We start from the raw sequence: 17,927 nt of genomic DNA, 5'->3' as shown, positions 1-17,927 counted from the left end.
ACCCTTACCCATCCACAAGCCCCACCATGAACTCAACCAATCTGGGTTTTAGTACCTCAGTTATCAGTATGAGAGGATAGTCAAGCACTACTAGAAATTTGATGGGGAAAACATAAAATAGAACAAATTAACCTAGAGGAAATAGTCAATGAAAATGAAAGAAGCAGAAATAAACTTTAAAAAATCAATATTAATATTAGGTAGATAAGCAGATGCTGCATCCGTGAAACAAAAACAGATGAATACAGGCACCCACACACATATGTATGGGCAAGGAATAAACAAAAGGCCTTGCGATTTGTAGGTGTGAGAGTTAAAATAAAACACAATTTCTATAAACAGTTTAAAGGATAAAGGGAAGGGAAATATCTCAGCACTGAAAGACGTACAAATGTAAAAAAAAAATACTGGGTCCACATTTGGGTCCATCATCATGAAATGTGGGGATACCATTACCAAATAGGAGATCTGAAGGGCTTTGAAACGGGAACAGCAAGCAAACACGGTTCACACACAGAAACGGTAGAAGGAATAGGGCTCCTTGGCACAGGGAAGGGAGAAGACAAAGGCTTCAAAACCCCGAGGGAAACACAAGATGGTCCATGAACTGGTCACTGTCCGAGCTGGGTGATGGGTACACCTGTGGGGCTCACATACTGCTCTTCTTTATGTATGTTTATAGAATTTTCAAAAAATAGAGATTTTACAAGCTGCCATGAAAATCAACCAACCAACAGCAAGACAACAGTAAGAGAAAGCTGAGGAACCAAGAGTTACCCGTACGCATGTATCATTTAAAAGTGTGTCGTCCATGATCAATGCCAAAGAAACAGCTACACGTGGGGCTGGGACACATGGTTGGGTCAGGGCCCTGGCCGTTTATGTTATCAGGCCATTTGATATTTCTCTGTATAAAAACAAAAAGACACAAATAAAAGCTAGGGGGCTTCCCTGGTGGCGCAGTGGTTGAGAGTCCGCCTGCCGATGCAGGGGACGCGGGTTCGTGCCCCGGTCCGGGAAGATCCCACATGCCGCGGAGCGGCTGGGCCCGTGAGCCATGGCCGCTGAGCCTGCGCGTCCAGAGCCTGTGCTCCGCAACGGGGGAGGCCTCAGCAGTGAGAGGCCCGCGTACCGCAAAAAAATAAATAAATTTTAAAAATAAAATAAAATAAAAACTAGGGAAATTGCAAGAGGAAAATTATGTTCAACCTATAATTTTATCCCCGACCAAACCATAAAATATGAGGGTAAAGACATTTGTAGGCATGCCAGAACCTGAAATCTGTGCTTCTCTGCAGCCTCTTTAGGAGTCTCATGACGGACGTGCTTCCTCCTGGAGAAGATGCAGCCAGGAAAGAGGAAGACGTGAGACTGAGGACACAGGGGTCCTAGCCGGGACAGAAGTGGAGGGAACTCCCAGGAGGGCTTCACCTGTCGTCAGACCCAGACCGCTCTGCCCCTTCACCCGGCCTCTCGTCGCCTCCCCACCTTCCTCCCACCCGATGACGTCACCAACGTGCCGGGGAGGGTAGAGGAAGCATGGGGTGTGAGTCACTGGCCTGGCAGATGTCACATGACTCCCAATGGTGTCTCCTTCCCAAAACCAAGGTAATGGGATTGCTAAGCCAACGGGGAATTGAGGCAGTTTTCAACCAGGGAGTAGAAGGCTTGCTCCTCAGGAAGGTGCCCATCAACCAGCCCAGGTGTATTTGAGGGAGAGACCTGAACCTCTACCCAGCAGGTAGAGGCCGTCCAGAGCCCCTGCCCTCCCGCTGGCCCAGTGGTGAAGATGGTTCCTTTCCCTACGACTGACAGACTCCACAGAAGGTAGCCGAAAGGGGCCACCTTGTGGCCCCATCCAGAAAGGCTACCTGCTGGGTGACGAGGTCCTGGCATCAAGAGCCGTGGGGTGTGCAGACCCAGGCAGGGGGTGCAGGACCGGAAAGGGGCTGGGACGGCGTGGACTTGCCTCTCAGGAAACTGAGCAGTGGGCCTGCCCCCTCCCCCAAGCGCATCCACACTGAAGAATTCATACTGTGCCCAGGAGGGAGCAGCGTTTAGACACCTGTAGAGATGACTATACCCCCGCGTTATCTGGAAGAACAGCTCTGCAAACCTGGGTATTAAAGTGGCTTCCTCGTAAAGTCACCGTCACCCCAGATCAGAAAGACAGGTCTTAGTGAACAGTAGTTATAGAGTGATGAGCTTAAGACGATTCCACAGCACAGGAGAAATAAGAAATCTCAACATTTTTCAAATATATTAAATGAAGGGAAAAATAAAGGAAAACGCCTTCCCCTAAAATGGAACGCAAAAAAGCAGAATATGTATTTTTCATGTTTGAGTTCATTATTTTTGCTGAAGAGTGCTTCCATGAACCGTCTTGCGCAATCCCCGTGAGACATGGATGGATGGAAAGGAAAGGCTGCAGAGGCGGAGGAATAATGGACCATTACCCAGCAAAGGATCGGTTCCCTTAGGGGGTCTCTGGACCACTTCAGGCATTGGCAGGCGTCACAGTGGGACATGAGCCATCATGTGACGGGTCCCAGAGGACAGAGAAAGTCTCCTGAGGTTCCTCGAAAGGAACAGTATTGCCACCTTTTAAAAGAGATGGCCTAGGACCTGGTTATAGACTGTTCATCTTGGAATCAGTATCTGGGAAGTTACTGGAACGAACCATTGAGTAATCAGCTGGCCACCCACCAGGAGGGCAGAAGACACCGGGAAGGAACAAATGTTTCTGAAAGAGCAAATGTAACTGGCAAAATCCAAGGCCCCCCTCCAAGTCTTCAGGGTGCAAAGGGACCTCAGGAGATGGGCCCGGGGGTCGAGCACTGTGGTGACTAGGGAATCTGCTCATATAAAAATACTGTCACAGAGTATTGTGAGATACACTTGAGTGAGTACAGATACTGTATTTAGATACGATACCAGTTTCAGCAAATCTTTCCAAATGTGGAAGAGAAATGCCACATGTATATAATAGGGTATGAAATTTAAAGAGCAAAATCTGGGCAAGGGTGACCCTGGACAGCTTTGGGACAAGAAGCTTTAGGGCCTCACAGGGGGCACCAGATTCCAGACGTGAACCTATTTGTTTTCTACCCCAATCCAGAGGACCCTACACATCAAAATCCAGCCATGGCAACCGAGAGGGGGAAGGCAAGTTGCGGCGTGAATGGTGGAGAAGAACTGCCTGTAAACACTTTCCTCTCCTCCTTAATCACAGCAGGAAAATGGTTCACGTTCTCTGCCGAACAGTGTTCTAAGGGCTTTCATCGTCTAACTCATGTGATCCAGACAGTCACCCTCTGAAGGTGGGACTCTTAATATCTCCATTTTACAAACAGGGACTCTGAGGCTTTGAGAAGTAAAGCAACATGTCTGAGATCACACGGCTAAAAAGTTGCCAACAGGGAGACCCTTATCGGAAGCTCAAGAACACAGTGGAAGTTTCTGTCCCTTCATGTTTCTCGAACTCGTTCACGCGGACTGTTAACCTATCCAACGAAATATCATTAAATATGACTTTCTGGGCGAGATCAAATAGTACATTTGCTTTTACTCACCTCTGCGTAAGAAAGCGACAGGTATCAGAGAAAAGAAAAAGGCGTTTTTGTAGGAGAAAGACACAGAAATGAAAGACATTCAGACCGTTACCTTTGTGTTTTCCTACACAGGCGACATCCGCCAGCTCCAGTTTCAGCGGGAGGACAGGCGGCCCCAGAGCCAGGCTTTGTGCCGCTGAAGCAGTGAGGAGCCTGAGGACGGAGACAGCACAGTTCTACACCTCACAGCCTCTCGTGGTGAAGGAGTCGTGGGTCCGTGCGGGCTGCTGGTCAGCAGAACGCAGAGGCAGATGATAGAAGCAGAGGGAGAGAGGCCAGGCCCTCCCCCCGGTCCAGCACAAGGTCCCCCGCATGCCCTGCGTGCCACCCTGTGCATCCACTAGTGCCCAAGTCACTAACCTGGCCACCCAGCAGCGGCTCCGAGCTCACGGCCAGCACTGTCCACGGTTGCCAGGTAAGAGCCCCTGTGCGTGTGCTCCAGCCTGGGAAGGGCAGCCACGAGGGGACACCCACAGGCGATGTTCTGAGCCCCATGGCAGAGACCACGTCGGGGTAAGATTTGGCTCCTTTGTGTTTGTCACACTTTACAAGAAAACTTGATGAGAAATGTAGAAGGCACTCACTCACCTCGGTCAATGTCACACTTCCACGGGGCTCATGTCACAGAGGGAAGCTTCTGGAACACGCAGAGCAGTGAGTGCTAGATGGAGACGATGCCCGCCATCGTCCGCTGTGAAAATCCCACCGTGTCCGCGTGGCCCGCGGCCGGCCTTCTGTGCTGAGACCGGTAGGTGGCTAGGTAAGTGGGCCCATAGGTGCAGGGGGCCTGTGTGTGAAACTTTTACTGCAGATGTCAAATCACAAATAATTGTTCTTTGAAGATAATATTTGTGTGTGTGTGTGTTATTCTTTTTACAGACCCGACATTAAACTGTGAAATCTGATGCCAGCGTAAGGGAGAGTTGCTAATACCAGCTCCCACGCTCCGAGAGCCTTCGGTTCCTTGCACTGTGCGTTGCTGTGGGTGCTCCAGCCTGACAAGACAGGGAGCATCGTACTCATTCACAGAGGAAGCGGCTGGCATGCAGGAGGCCGGCGGTTTACCCAGATCACACAGCACGAAGTCACAGAGCTGGAGTGAAACGTGAATCTGCTTCCGAAGCGCACGTTCGTCCCGGTCCACGCTGCTGCAGAAGGCCTCAAACAGGACACGCTGAGCTCTGGAAAATGGGAATAAACTGGCAAAGAACAGTTTTTGACAGAGCCAAAGAAAATGATATGATAAGACAGTGCAGGGGGCTTGCAATTCAGGACTCAGATGGAATGGACACACATCGCCCTGTCCCCCCTCTAAGCACAGGCAGAATCCCTGCACGTGATATGAAATGAACATGCAAAGACTCTGAAAAGTGAAGAGAACAGGCAGACCTGCCAGGTGTGAGAGTGCGTTCCTAGATGCTGAACTGGATACAGGGAACCAGCAGCCCAGGAACCCCAGTGGGCACAGACCAGAGGTCCCAAGAAGAGTCTGCTCTCTCTGGCCAGAGGGGCGGCCTAGCAGGACAGAGAATTTTGACTCAGTTACTTCCCTACACCTTCTGAACTCCATGGAGAAATCCACGACCATCACTCCCACCCCCGACCCCAGCAAAGGCTGAGGGGGGCCCTAGGGCCAGAACGTTTCCTACCATCTAGTGGGAAGAAGGCTGACACCAGCGCAGCCAGGTCGTCGGAGAGGCCCAGAGCAAGGCTGGGTACCACCCTTGCGCCCCTTCCTCGGGGAAACTGGTCGTCCCCTGACCTGGCAGCAAGCACACCGGCCCTCGCCCTGTTAGTGTGGTATCAGTGGAAGCCTTCCGAAGCAGCAGTTGTCATAACAGAATGATGCAAATACCCAGGTTACAGTAAAAAGGTTACGCATCAGACCAAGCACCAGGAGCACCCCAGCCGGAGCGCGAAGAGGTGCTCAGCAGATACCAACACCAAGACGACCCAGAGGTTGGTTATTTGACGAGGATTTTAAGGCACCCTCAAAATAAACTGCTTCAACAAACCGCGACAAACACACTTGAAACAAACAACAACAGCAAAAATAGACACTCTCAGCAAAGAAAGAAAAGACACAAAGAAGAACCAAATGGAAATTTTATAACTGAAAAATACAATCAGTGAAATGAAAACCTCCGTGGATGGGCTCAAAAGCAGACTGGAGAGGACAGAGGAAAGAACCGTGAACTTCAGGATGAACAGCAGAAATTTCCCCACCTGAGGAACAGAGAGAAAACAGACTGGAAAAAAAAAAACGTGGGCAGAGCCTCAGGGAGCTGTGCACCTAGAACAAAAGAGCGAACATCCTGTCCTCAGAGTCCCAGGAGGAGGAGAAAGAAGTGGGCCCCAAAAAGGCGTTCCAAGAACTGTGGATGAAAAGTTCCCACATGTAGCAAAAGACAAACACCTACAAATCCAAGAAGCAGAGTGAACCGCCAACAGTATAAACCCCAAAACTGCATGCCAGGAACATCAGACTCCAACTCCAACCCCCTTGCAGGGCTTCCTATTGCTAAATGGTAAAAACATTTTTTTATAACAAAGAATTAAATAATGATATAAAAAATTTTCATTTAAGATAGAATCATTTTCTATCATGTATCTAAAAGCATATTAACTAAGTGCATGTGATAGGGGACATATAAAAATATAAATATTATGGAAACATACCAATTGGCTTTGAAATAACAAAATGCAAGAATTCCAAATAGACTGTGACTGTACTTTCTCCTGTTTTTGATATTATGACATGAAGATATATGTCCATCTACATTTTAGGATATGTAATGAGCTAAAACCAAACAGGATATAATATCTTACTTGAAAATGCATTTGTCAACAAATCATGCTTTTACCACGTAATCATTTTAAAATAAATTAAATGGAGAATATCACTGTTGCCATAGGGACAGTTGAAATGCATCTTTATGTATAATCAAGGTGATCGACATTTGTGTTAAAATGAATGTTATAATGAAATCTTTAGTGACATACCAATCAAAATATGCTTTTTTAACTTACTGCTTCTTCATTATGTACCATGCAAAAATAATCATATGATTAAAAAAATTCTCCCAGGGCTCTCGAGATTAGATATTATGGTAGAAGAAGTCGGCAGGACCAGAAGAGGTTGGGAAATTGTGCATGTCTGTTTAATCGTGGGCTCCTTCATTTTTCCCCAACCACAAATGTGATTTCACTTCTTCATCTCCTTGCTGGAAGGTGGGCAGATGTTGCTTGACTGAGCAGGGGCCCTGATTAAAGTAAGATGCTCACCTGAGGTTTCAAGCCAACTTCATAGTCAACAGCCCAGCCTTCTTACCAACCCGAGAAAAGGGTGCTGTCCACTCAGCCCTGGTGACGGTGAGCTGCAAGGTTAGGAAAGAGCAAGTGAGGAAGTGGGGCCTCTAACCGAACCAGCTTTGTCTGAAGCAGTCAGAGTTGGTGCGGTTTAGAGGAACATGAGTTTATCAAGGCAGGTAATACAGCATCCCCACAAACAGAGCTGGGGTTTGATTTAGGCTTGGTTGAGGTGACGCCGCAGTACATCCTTGCTTACCACGTGGATGCACATGTACTCACACCTGGGCACGGGGGTCATTTTGGTTTTTTCTTGCGTCAATGCAGATAGACTTAATGACGCTTTACATCAACAGCCGCAGAGCGGGTAGGTTTGCCATCCATGTCTCCCACTTCCCAGCTACGTGGTCTGGGTGAGCTACTTTTCCAGGCTGTGCCTATTTCTTCATCTGCAAAGTAGGGTTGGTAAGCGTGCTTCCCTTTATCCTAAGAGCAGAAAACAAGTGAATATCTGCAAAGCCCTGAGAACAATGCCTGTCACATGATAAGCACCACAGAGAGTCTACTATATAAACTAAAAATATCTGACACAGATGCAGTCGTGTCCGGAAAGGCTGGAAACGTGAGGGTGTCGGGAATCTGAGTTCAGCCCAGTGAGGTCGTCCAAAGGGTTTTCTGTAGATTTAGGTCTCCCTAGAGTCTAATCTTTGATCTCGTTTCCCTACTTTTTACTGTTTCCCATTCCTATTCTGCTGACTGAATTAGCAGGGTGAGCTGAGAGTGTCACAGAGGAAACAGAAGGGTCTGGAGGGAGAAGCAGCCCGCAAACTGGGGGTACACAGGAGGAAGGTGGCCACTGGGGCACCGTCTTGGTTCCAGGCTGCCGTGGAGCACACCTGTGACCTCCTGTCTCCAGCAGGGAGCTGCCCTGAGGGGAGCCCAGGGTCTCCTTACACCCAGTGGGCCCCCCCGGGCACCAAAGAATCTGTAGACAGGGTGAGGGGGGCCTGAGGACCAGTGGCCCAGAATTCCCCCCTCAATTCACTGCTCTCCTCGGGACCCAGGAGGAAATGACAGGCAGCTTCTGCCCTAAGAACACCTCTTCATGTTCTAGAAAGGAGCTGTCATCTCCCCTGCCCCTCTCCTCTCCAGAGAAAACAATCTTCTTTGATGTTTTCTCAGCCGCCCTCTTCTCCAAACTTTAATGAAGCAAAGTTAGGAACACGATAGGCATTAATATTTATCTCCTCAAGACTTCGAGTTTTCGGCTTCTTTAGCCTTTGAACATCATTATAAATTTTGTTCACCATCAGAATTTCCGATTACGAAAATGTTAAAGCTAAAAACAGAGTTGGGTGGGAACAGGGAAGGGACCACCCTCTTCAGAAACACTGTGTCTTCAAAGGATCATTTCCCACTGGTTTTGCCAAAATTTCCTTGGATGCGGTGGCCTCTCCCCATTACTCGGAGCGGTTCTGGAACCAAAATGGGGTTTCCACAGTTTCCTACCTACCCCATCCCCCGAGGAAGGGTCCGGGGCATCTCGCTGAGCTTCCAATGAGCTGGAACTGGATTTCTTATTGCTAGGCTCTCAACTGCAATGTAAAAATCTTTTTATTAACTTTGGAAACATATGCTACTGAAGTGTTTAAAAAATATGCAGGGAATCCAAGCTGAAAGAAAAGCCATCATCCTGCAGGTGGCTACATTCAAACCATATCTACTATCGGGGTGATTCGTCCGAAAATGAACCCCCATCTTCAAGTTGTCGACTTCTATTTAAATCAGGGAAAATGCAACCATGAGTAGGATATACCCATACTTGGAGAGTCTGTGGGTTTTAAACAGAGCTGATTTAAGATCGATTAACAGGGTGAGGATGTGTTTCTTTGCTTGCTCGGGGAAAATGAATTCTTAAAAGCACTCTTCTTTGGGCTTCCCTGGTGGCGCAGTGGTTGAGAATCTGCCTGCTAATGCAGGGGACACAGGTTCGAGCCCTGGTGTGGGAGGATTCCACATGCCGCGGAGCAACTAGGCCCGTGAGCCACAACTATTGAGCCTGCGCGTCTGGAGCCTGCGCTCCGCAACAAGAGAGGCCGCGATAGTGAGAGGCCCGCACACCGTGATGAAGAGTGGCCCCCGCCTGCCACAACTAGAGAAAGCCCTCGCACAGAAATGAAGACCCAACACAGCAAAGATAAATAAATAAATTAGTAAACTCCTACCCCCAACATCTAAAAAAAAAAAACAAAACACTCTTTGTTTTTACTCCTTGAAGGTGAGTAAGTTTCGGTCCATGCTGTCAATGACGTGTGAGTTTTGAGTTGTCTTCTCCAGTCTCCCAAGAACCTCCACGTTCTGTTTCATTTCCTCAACCTGATGGTCCCGGGAAGATGGAGAGCAGTGGTCAGTCATCCTGCTGCTGAGATGAAGACCCCACTGCCTAGGGCCACACTGAGGGACCCAGAGCCCAGGTCTCCCCAGGCCGAGCCCTCCAGGCTGTTCCCCCTTGGTTCCAATCCTCATAAGGTGGCTGTTTTCTTATTAAGCAACTTATCATGTCAGATTCGGTCCCACTTTATCTAGAGATGCAGCCCCCTCGTCCAGAAGCCCCAGCCCAGCGCCTCCCCTGCCCCGCGTCGTGGTCCAGCCCTGCCGTGCGGTCCTGGGTGGGTGCTTGCTGGTTAGTAACTGCTTTTCCTTTTAAATATGATATATGGTGGTGTATAAACATTCACTTTTAAAAGTTTAAAAGCATCATAATCCTATGAGGATAGGAGACTCTTTGTGTTTTATCCTTCAATCCTTGTGCCGATGCCCATGTTACATCCTCACCGTGATGAACTGCAGACACACTGTTAGTGTCCTAGGGCTCCAGCCGGGCACGCCTGTTCCTGCCTCAGAATCCCACCCCTGCAGTTCTTTCCCAGTGGATGTCATCCACGTCATCCTTCAGGACTGAGCCCAAACGGGCCCCCTCCTGAGGCCTCCCGCCCCCTCCCCTCCCTCTCCGTAGAAGACTCCAGTGCTTCCTTGTTTATTGTCCGTCTGCTTCCACCAGAACGTCCCCTAAGAGTAGCAGGACTCCCTCCCAGCCCAGCACTGTCTCTCCGGAGACTAGGACGGGCTCAGATACACGACCTCAGGGAGGAGCTGGCAGTCGGTCTCGTGCACGCCCGCCTCTCGGCAGTTCCACTGTTACAGTTCTCACGTCAAACACAAGTCAGCACGCACTGGTCTCCCGGGATGAAACGCGTCCCGGTGTTCACCAGCCTACCCGCCCCGGTTCAGTCTCCCAGGGTGGACATTTGCTATTTCAGGCCACCCAGCTTCATTGCCTACGACTGATAATGGCCCCAGTCCACTCGGGGGGTTCATCCTCCCCCCTTCTCACTCCTTGTGCTTTGGGTGGCGCTAAAGGCTGGCAACTCACTTCCCACCCGGGGACGGGACCACCTCGAGGGCAGACACAAAACCCAGACAAGCCAGGGACAGTCAGGAGGCTCAGTTCCAGGACGCTTATAAGAGCTATTTGGTGAGCAGGTAAAAATAATAATAGTAATAATAACAATAATAATGACAGTTGACACGTATTAAGTGCTTTTGTATCCCAGACACTGTCCCAAGCAACTTGCGTAAACTAGCTCATTTAATTCTGAACCAGCTCGCACGAGGTAAGCCACTGTTCTCCTGCGGGTGGTAGCAGGGATGCTGATGGATCTGAGAGGACTGCTTTGAAACAGGCATTATGTTTCCATGCCCTACAGTTTTGTGGTTGCAACTGGGGCTCCTCTAATTTGTCTTTTTGGGCAGCTCGTCTCGGAGTGTATGCCACAAGATGTTCTTTTTACCATAAATAGTTCAAAGACCCAATTGTCATGATGTGGTAATGTTACTTTCAACATAATATAGACATCTTCCTCCCCTGCTTTTTTACGTGTAGTGTCCAAATTGCTCAGTGAAGGCAAATTTTGCTTTCATGAAGCTTAAAAGCAAGGGATCCTGCTAACCTGACATCTAAAATGTTCGCAATTACTGAATCCACCTACCTATCAATATCCATTTACCAATGTCAATATCTTACTCCCACTGTGTCACAAATAGTGTTTCCTAATTTAGGAGAATTCTAAAAAGAGTTGTCAGTACAGTCGCATTTTTATAACTGCGGGTACGGATGAGACGTAGGAGAGAAAAGTGAAGGTCGTGAAAGCAGCTGTCAGTTAAGGTTCTTATCTCAGGAAGACTGTTACTGAAACATGAAATACTTTTTCATTTTAACTCTAGCAGAAGCTGTCTGACTTTGCAAAAAAAGAAAAAAAATCCTAAATTGTCAAAGTCCCGGACCCAATTATTTGGATAATTATCAGAAAAAAAAAAACATGGAAATATCTTAAAGGAAAAGATTCTTTTTTTTTCGGTACGCCGGCCTCTCACTGTTGTGGCCTCTCCCGTTGTGGAGCACAGGCTCTGGACGCGCAGGCTCAGCAGCCATGGCTCACGGGCCCAGCTGCTCCGCGGCATGTGGGATCCTCCCGGACCAGCGCACAAACCCGTGTCCCCTGCATCGGCAGGCGGACTCTCAACCACTGCGCCACCAGGGAAGCCCCCAACTCATTCTTTACAGACACTGCTTTCATCCTCTGTTCAGAGGTAGGAGTCTTCAATGGCCCCAAAGGCCCTGGGTGCCGTGGTTAACTGCCCTGCACGCTTGGGTGACAGGCAAATGACAGAGGGCTTGGTCATGCAACCAAGTGCCTTTTTACTCACTTTTTCCCAAAGCAGAAAAGTTCCTTTCGCCTCATGTTTGAAGACAGAGGGGCCCACTTCTCCTCTGTGGGCCCATGAAGGCAGGCCTACGACACTCTGGGCGATAAAGGGCACCCAAGTGGAGCCCTACACCAGCAGAGGGTGGAGTGGCCACGTCAAGCACGGCAGCACTCCAGGCACGGGTTGCCTTTGGGAGACAGCTCTGACGGGGTGTCTGGGAGCCCAGGGACCCCCCCACCCCGGGCCGACTCCACGTTATCTGTGAAATGGTGGCTCTAGCACCCGGCGATTCCTCGTCCGACCCGAGGTCAAGGGGGATGTTTCCTCCCTCACTGGCCGTGCTATTTGGCCAAACACATCTCAGAAGCAGGAGAACGGTGGAGGCGGGCGTTCCTCCAAAGGAAAACCTGGGAGCTGGTAGGAAGGACAAGAAGAGGAACGGGTAAAGGATGGGTGTACTGGACCCTCTAGGGTCCCCCAAATTCACGCCTGCCCAGAACTTCCGAATGTGACCTTATTTGGAAATAGGATCTCGGCAGATGTAATTAGTTAAGAGGAGGTCATTTGGAGTAGGGTGGGCCAGTGTCTGGTATCCTTGTAAGAGGTGGGAATTCTGGACAGAAAGAGGCAGGGATTGGAGTGATGCGTCCACAAGCCAAGGGATGCTGGGAACCACCAAGAAGGACCGTCCCCTGGAGCCTTCAGAGGGAGCGTGGCCCTGCCAACACCTTGATTTTGGACTTCTGACCTCCAGAACCGTGAGAGAATAGATTCCTGTTGTTTTCAGCCATCCGGTGGAGGTACTCATTATAGGAGCCCCTAGGAAACTCCAGCTGTGAGGAAGCAGCAATTTCCACCCCGCAACACACATGGGTGACAGAACAGGGGCTGAAAGCTGTGGATCTTCTGTCAGTAGCCTTCAGCCTGTCTTCCAGAAAAAGGCTAAGTGGGCACACGCTCCAGGGAGCCAATGTCCTTAATCTCTGTCACAATAGTTCCAACGAGAAGGAAAAATTCATTCCATTTTGGGGCCACCATTTTTGATTTTCTCTTGGATCCCCAATAATGTTGCATGAGATTGTTTGCTGCAGTAAATGACCTGGACGACAAAGCTGTTAATTATTTTACTCCCGTGCAATGCTTCGTCCCTCCTTTGCTGTCAGGGTCACGGCGCTGTCTTCACCTGTCTCAGGCAGCCCCCTCAGTTCCTCCTCCGAATTTTTCATTTCTAATATACCGTGAGCTGGAAAATCAAGTAACCAGACTTGGGTGAATTGTCTGTAAGAGTGAGATGGTTGAGACAGCCCAAGGGCTCTATTATCAGCAAAAGGCACAAGATTTACCGCAGGGACTTTGTAACATTTAATCTGTCTGCTCAGCGGTCTCTAGGCAATTGCTTCCTGATCCTGGATCCTGGCCCTGCTGAATGCGGTTGCCAGTGAGTTAGCCCTGGTTAAGAGGCTGTCACCGCCTTCCTGGGCCGTTACAGCAACGCCAGCCTCAGAACAGACCCTCCTGGCATTCCGCCACCCCACACTGTTCACCTCCGTGATGAGCGCCATGGGTCCTTTTCTCTAGTCCATCCTTCCCCCTAGAGAGAGAGAGGTCTGCGGACTCCACCTCCAAATCTCTCACGGGGGTGGGGGGGGGCCTGCCTGGAATTCTCTTCATTCCTTTGGGTTGGTGGTTTTCAGTGGTCGTAAATTTCTGGAATCCACTGTTGGAATGAAACTCGAGGGCGGAGCATGATTGGTGAGGGGAGAGCCCAGGATGCAGGTCCCAGGGGCTCTGGTTCAGGAGGGGGCAATACAGCCCCAGAACAGCTCCAGCAGTTCCAGGGGGACCCTGGGGCTCAGCCCAGACTTTGCAAGACACACAAGAGGTGGCAAAGCTTGTCCTCTGAGATGGTTCAGGTCACTGCCCAGGTGAGTCTTTTCTTTCTTTTCTTTTTTTTGACCCTGGGTCTTGGCACACCTGTGATAAATCAGCACCAAGGCTGTGCTTCCAGTTCTTCAAAGGTGATTCCACAGCCCAGTTCAATAGAGAAGAGCTCTGGCGCTTGTGTGTGTGTGTGTGTGTGTGTGTGTGTGTGTGTGTGTGTGTGTGTGACAAAACACAACACAACATTCGCATTCGAGTAATCATCTCCTGCGTTTTTTCATCTTGTAAAACTGAAACTGTACCCATTAGACACTAACTCCTCACCCGCTGCCCCAGACCCTGGGCCCCACCATCTGCTTTCTGTCTCTATGTCTCTGACGACTCTAGGGGCCTCCTATGAGTGGGTTATACAGTATTTGCCTGGCTTATTTCATGCAGCATAACGATCTCAAGATCAATCCAGGGTGTAGCCTGTGTCAGAATCTCCTTCCTTTCTAAGGTAGAATAATATCCTGTGCTCCAGCTGGTTCTTAGACACCAAAGTTTGCAAACCACTGGTGCAAGGGGGCTGCTGCCCACACCAGCTCTGAGAGGCAGGGCAGGGCGCGCCCTCAGCCACACCTCCCGTTCCTCCAAACCCTCCTCCCCACCTGCAAGGAGCTGCCGGCGCCCAGCACAGCCCACTCGTTTTAATCCTCTCTATTCCTCGTGATGCTCACAACAGGTCCTGGTGTCCCTACTGGATAAAAGAGGAGGCACATTGGAAAGTTCCCCGAAGTGAAACAGGGGGTCAGCGTCTGCCTGTGTGCCCTGCAGGCCAGTGAGACCCTGGACAGCAGGCCCAGCTCTCTGTGCTGCCCCCAGTCCGAGTTCTGGGCGCCCTCAGCTGGCATGTGGGAGGGGCCCCAGGAGTGCGTGCGTGGAACACAGGCTACGGGGCCGCTCAGATGGAGGTGTGAACATGCTCAGCTGGGTCACCTGCCCTGGCACCTCGATTAGGACCATTAGCCCCTATCGGATTCTGGTTTCTTCATCCGTAATATTGGGAATATAATCGTATTCACTCCATAGGATTGATCTGAGAATTAAAAACCGATAATCTATAGATGGCACTAAACACTGTGTCTACAAACAGTAAGGGCTCAGTGAGCCGGAGCCAAGATTAATAGGATTAAAATCTTAATTCAAGAGGGAAAAAATTTTCAGTTTTACGCAACCATTAAAAATTGTGTTTTGGGGCTTCCCTGGTGGCACGGTGGTTGAGAGTCCGCCTGCCGATGCAGGGGACACGGGTTCGTGCCCCGGTCCAGGAAGATCCCACATGACGCGGAGCGGCTGGGCCCGTGGGCCATGGCCGCTGAGCCTGCGCGTCCGGAGCCTGTGCTCCGCAACGGGAGAGGCCACAGCAGTGAGAGGCCCGCGTACCGCAAAAAAAAAAAAAAAAAAAAAAAAAAATCACACACTACTAACACAACTTATACTCCAATATAAAATAAAAATTAAAAAGAATTAATAAACCAAATCTGAAAAATAAAATAAAATCACACACTGTTTTCTGGTCAGACCTTGTACTGTGTGGCTGCCTGTTATGAGATATGCCTGTTATTCCTGCTCCTGGGGTGGGTGGGTCAGCCTGCTTTTAGGACAAGACGGGGGTTAACCCTACTTTCCCAAGCTGCCCCCAGGGTTTGCAAACAACCCCTCCGTGTGCCTCGGGAGAGGGAAACAGGAATATCTTGAAAATTATTGTCCAAAAAGCAGACGTCATCTCCTGGGAGCCTGCGAAACTGCCCGACCTCGGAGCCAAGCAAGGCCTTAGTAACCACGTGTTTTGTTTCTTCCTCTTCAGAGCACATGGGTAACTGCAGGGCCACCTATCAATTTGTAGGTCATACTGACCCAGATCCCACACTTGCAAAACAATAACGCCGAGTATGTCTCTCCTTTTGCCAACAAATAAGTTATAAAAGGCATTGACGTCAACAGATCTTTGCCATGATAGGTTTTTGTGTTGCTGGGATGCAAGTTTCATGAGCTACAGATTGTGTCAAAGTTGCTTATAAACTCAAACTTCGGGGCTGCAACTGTGATTGCATTGTCCTAAAAACATGACACGGCCAAGAAGTCCAGGAAAAGATACTTTTGAAGACTGAATGTCGGTCAAATCCATTAACACCCAGTTTTTTGTGCGGGCACCAGCGTGCATGGCAGCTGCGGACAGCAGACACTCTGTCCTCTCACTGACCTCTGACCTCTGACCCCTCCCCCCAATACCAGTGAGTGTGCGCTGGAAAGGGAGACCAAGCAGGTAGGAGTGATTCCTTTCTCACGTGAATAGACCCTTTTAAAATACGAGTCATTTTTCTGAGAATAAGTCTTTGAGATGAAATTGTACAATCCGTCGTCTTTCTAAACACCTCAGGCTTAAAGGCAAAAGGAGGACCTCGGCGTGTGGATTTGTACAGGTGACCAGAAAGGGCAAAGCGGGGAGGGGTCCGTGGTCCCATTCAAGAGTTCCAGAGAATGAAACACGGTGTTTCATAAGTCATTTTTAATTAGCTCTCATCTGTTATGGTGCGTCACTGGTGGTTATTTGTGCCACTTTCCTGGGCTTCCCCTGAGAGGCCCTGTTTTATGGCCACTGATACCATGTCTGCTCAGAGCTATTACCAGAAAATATGGTGGGTGTCACACACACACACACATACACACACACACACACACACACACACACAGAGTAAGCAGCACCAGTGGCACCACAAGAGCAGCTCAGCAGGTGACGCGGGGGTCCCCGCGTTGGACCACAGCCTTTGCAATTCACCCAGAGCAGGTCTCTTCCAAGGGCAGAATGCATCCTTGTCTGGGGACCAGCTCCAGGGACTACGTGGCTCCTGACTTTCTGATTGCTAGAGAGATGCCAGGTGCATGCTTCCCGCAAAGGGCTCTCGGGGAAACAGCATGCCCAGGAAGAGCGTTCTGAGGGGCACCGCCCTGAACTGGGGTTGGCAGGCGAGCGAGGGAGGCGCTGGTGGGAAACAGGAGTGACTCAGCTGGACCCCGATTCTAAAGCGCTTTCCTCAGGCTGAAGGTGCCAGGCACCCGGAGGGCCGTCGGGGCCCGCAGGAAGACCGAGGGAAGCCCTTTCTTTTATAGGCTGTCACTGAGGCCAGTTTCTCCTTTCTGAATTCCCAGCGGTCTGAGCCGGATGTGTGGGAAGAGTTTGGGGTCTTCACAGACAACTCATTAGAGGAAGTGTCTGTCTGCTCCCTGTGTCCCCCCACCCCAGAGCTGGACGTGAACCTCCAGCTGTCTACTTCTCCTCTGCGGCCGGCAGCAGGCGGCACGGGGCCAGCACTGGAGAAGCGGGGGCTTCGGCGTATCCAGCCCGGACCCGCGCTGCACAGACCCCCGTGTCCCCTCCGGGTGCACCTCCACTAGGGAGTCGGGGCTGGACATGTACGGGAGAGTCTGGAGGGGTGGGAGCGGCAGGCCGGAAACCCCCATCTCACACAGATAGGCACCTTCTGCCAGGCCTGCGGGGCGGCGGGGAGCACGTTCGGAGAGAGGGTGGTGGCCTGGCGTCAGTGTCTGGGAGTTTGCGGGGTTGCAGGCTGTGGCATAGTGGGTGCTGGAGGGTGGTGGAAATCTCTAGACGTCAGGTAAATCTCGAGGAGCGTCTGTCTAACTCTGAGTTTCCCATCCCCATCCGCTTCCTTTCTTCCTGCTCCACATTCAAGCCTGTGTGAGCAGACACAGTCAGGACCCCAAGCTGGTGTGTTCACTCGGGTGCTGATAGGCTGGGGGGCAGCCTTGAGCCCCGAGTTCCCTTCCCTGGGTGTGTGTGTCCGTGCATGTGTGTGTGCACACGTAACAAGTAGCCCCTAGCTCCCTGACCCCCAACCTCCCACCTCAAAGTTCTCCCAACATGGAGATCAGGCCTCACCATGGAAACGACTGGAAAAGGCTTTCCCCCCTCCCTCTCCAGCGAGCGCCACTCCCCAGCCCCTCCCTCCGGTGAGGGCTTCTCGCTCCTACTTGGAGATTCTCAGATGCACGTCATCTGCATCCTTGCTCACGAAGACCTAATCAACGAAATGAACACGGCTGCATATTATACTAAGGAGATGAATTGGATTCCAAATACCTCTCACCAAGAGCACACTTCACAGTAGCAAATGTGAAAATGAAATGTGTAATCTAGGAATTCCTTCGTTACTTCATTGATATGTGTGTTGTCACCGGAGGGGCTTCTAGCAACGTATTGATACCAACTGAAAAGAAATCTTGATTAAGTATGGGCACCCATGAAGAAGTGGCAAAAGACAGTGGGGCTCAAGCAATCCCACTTCTGGGTATATA

The sequence above is a fragment of the Lagenorhynchus albirostris genome, chromosome 14 (genome assembly GCF_949774975.1).
Source record: "Lagenorhynchus albirostris chromosome 14, mLagAlb1.1, whole genome shotgun sequence".
NCBI lineage: Eukaryota > Metazoa > Chordata > Mammalia > Artiodactyla > Delphinidae > Lagenorhynchus > Lagenorhynchus albirostris.
This window is presented reverse-complemented; position numbering follows the sequence as displayed.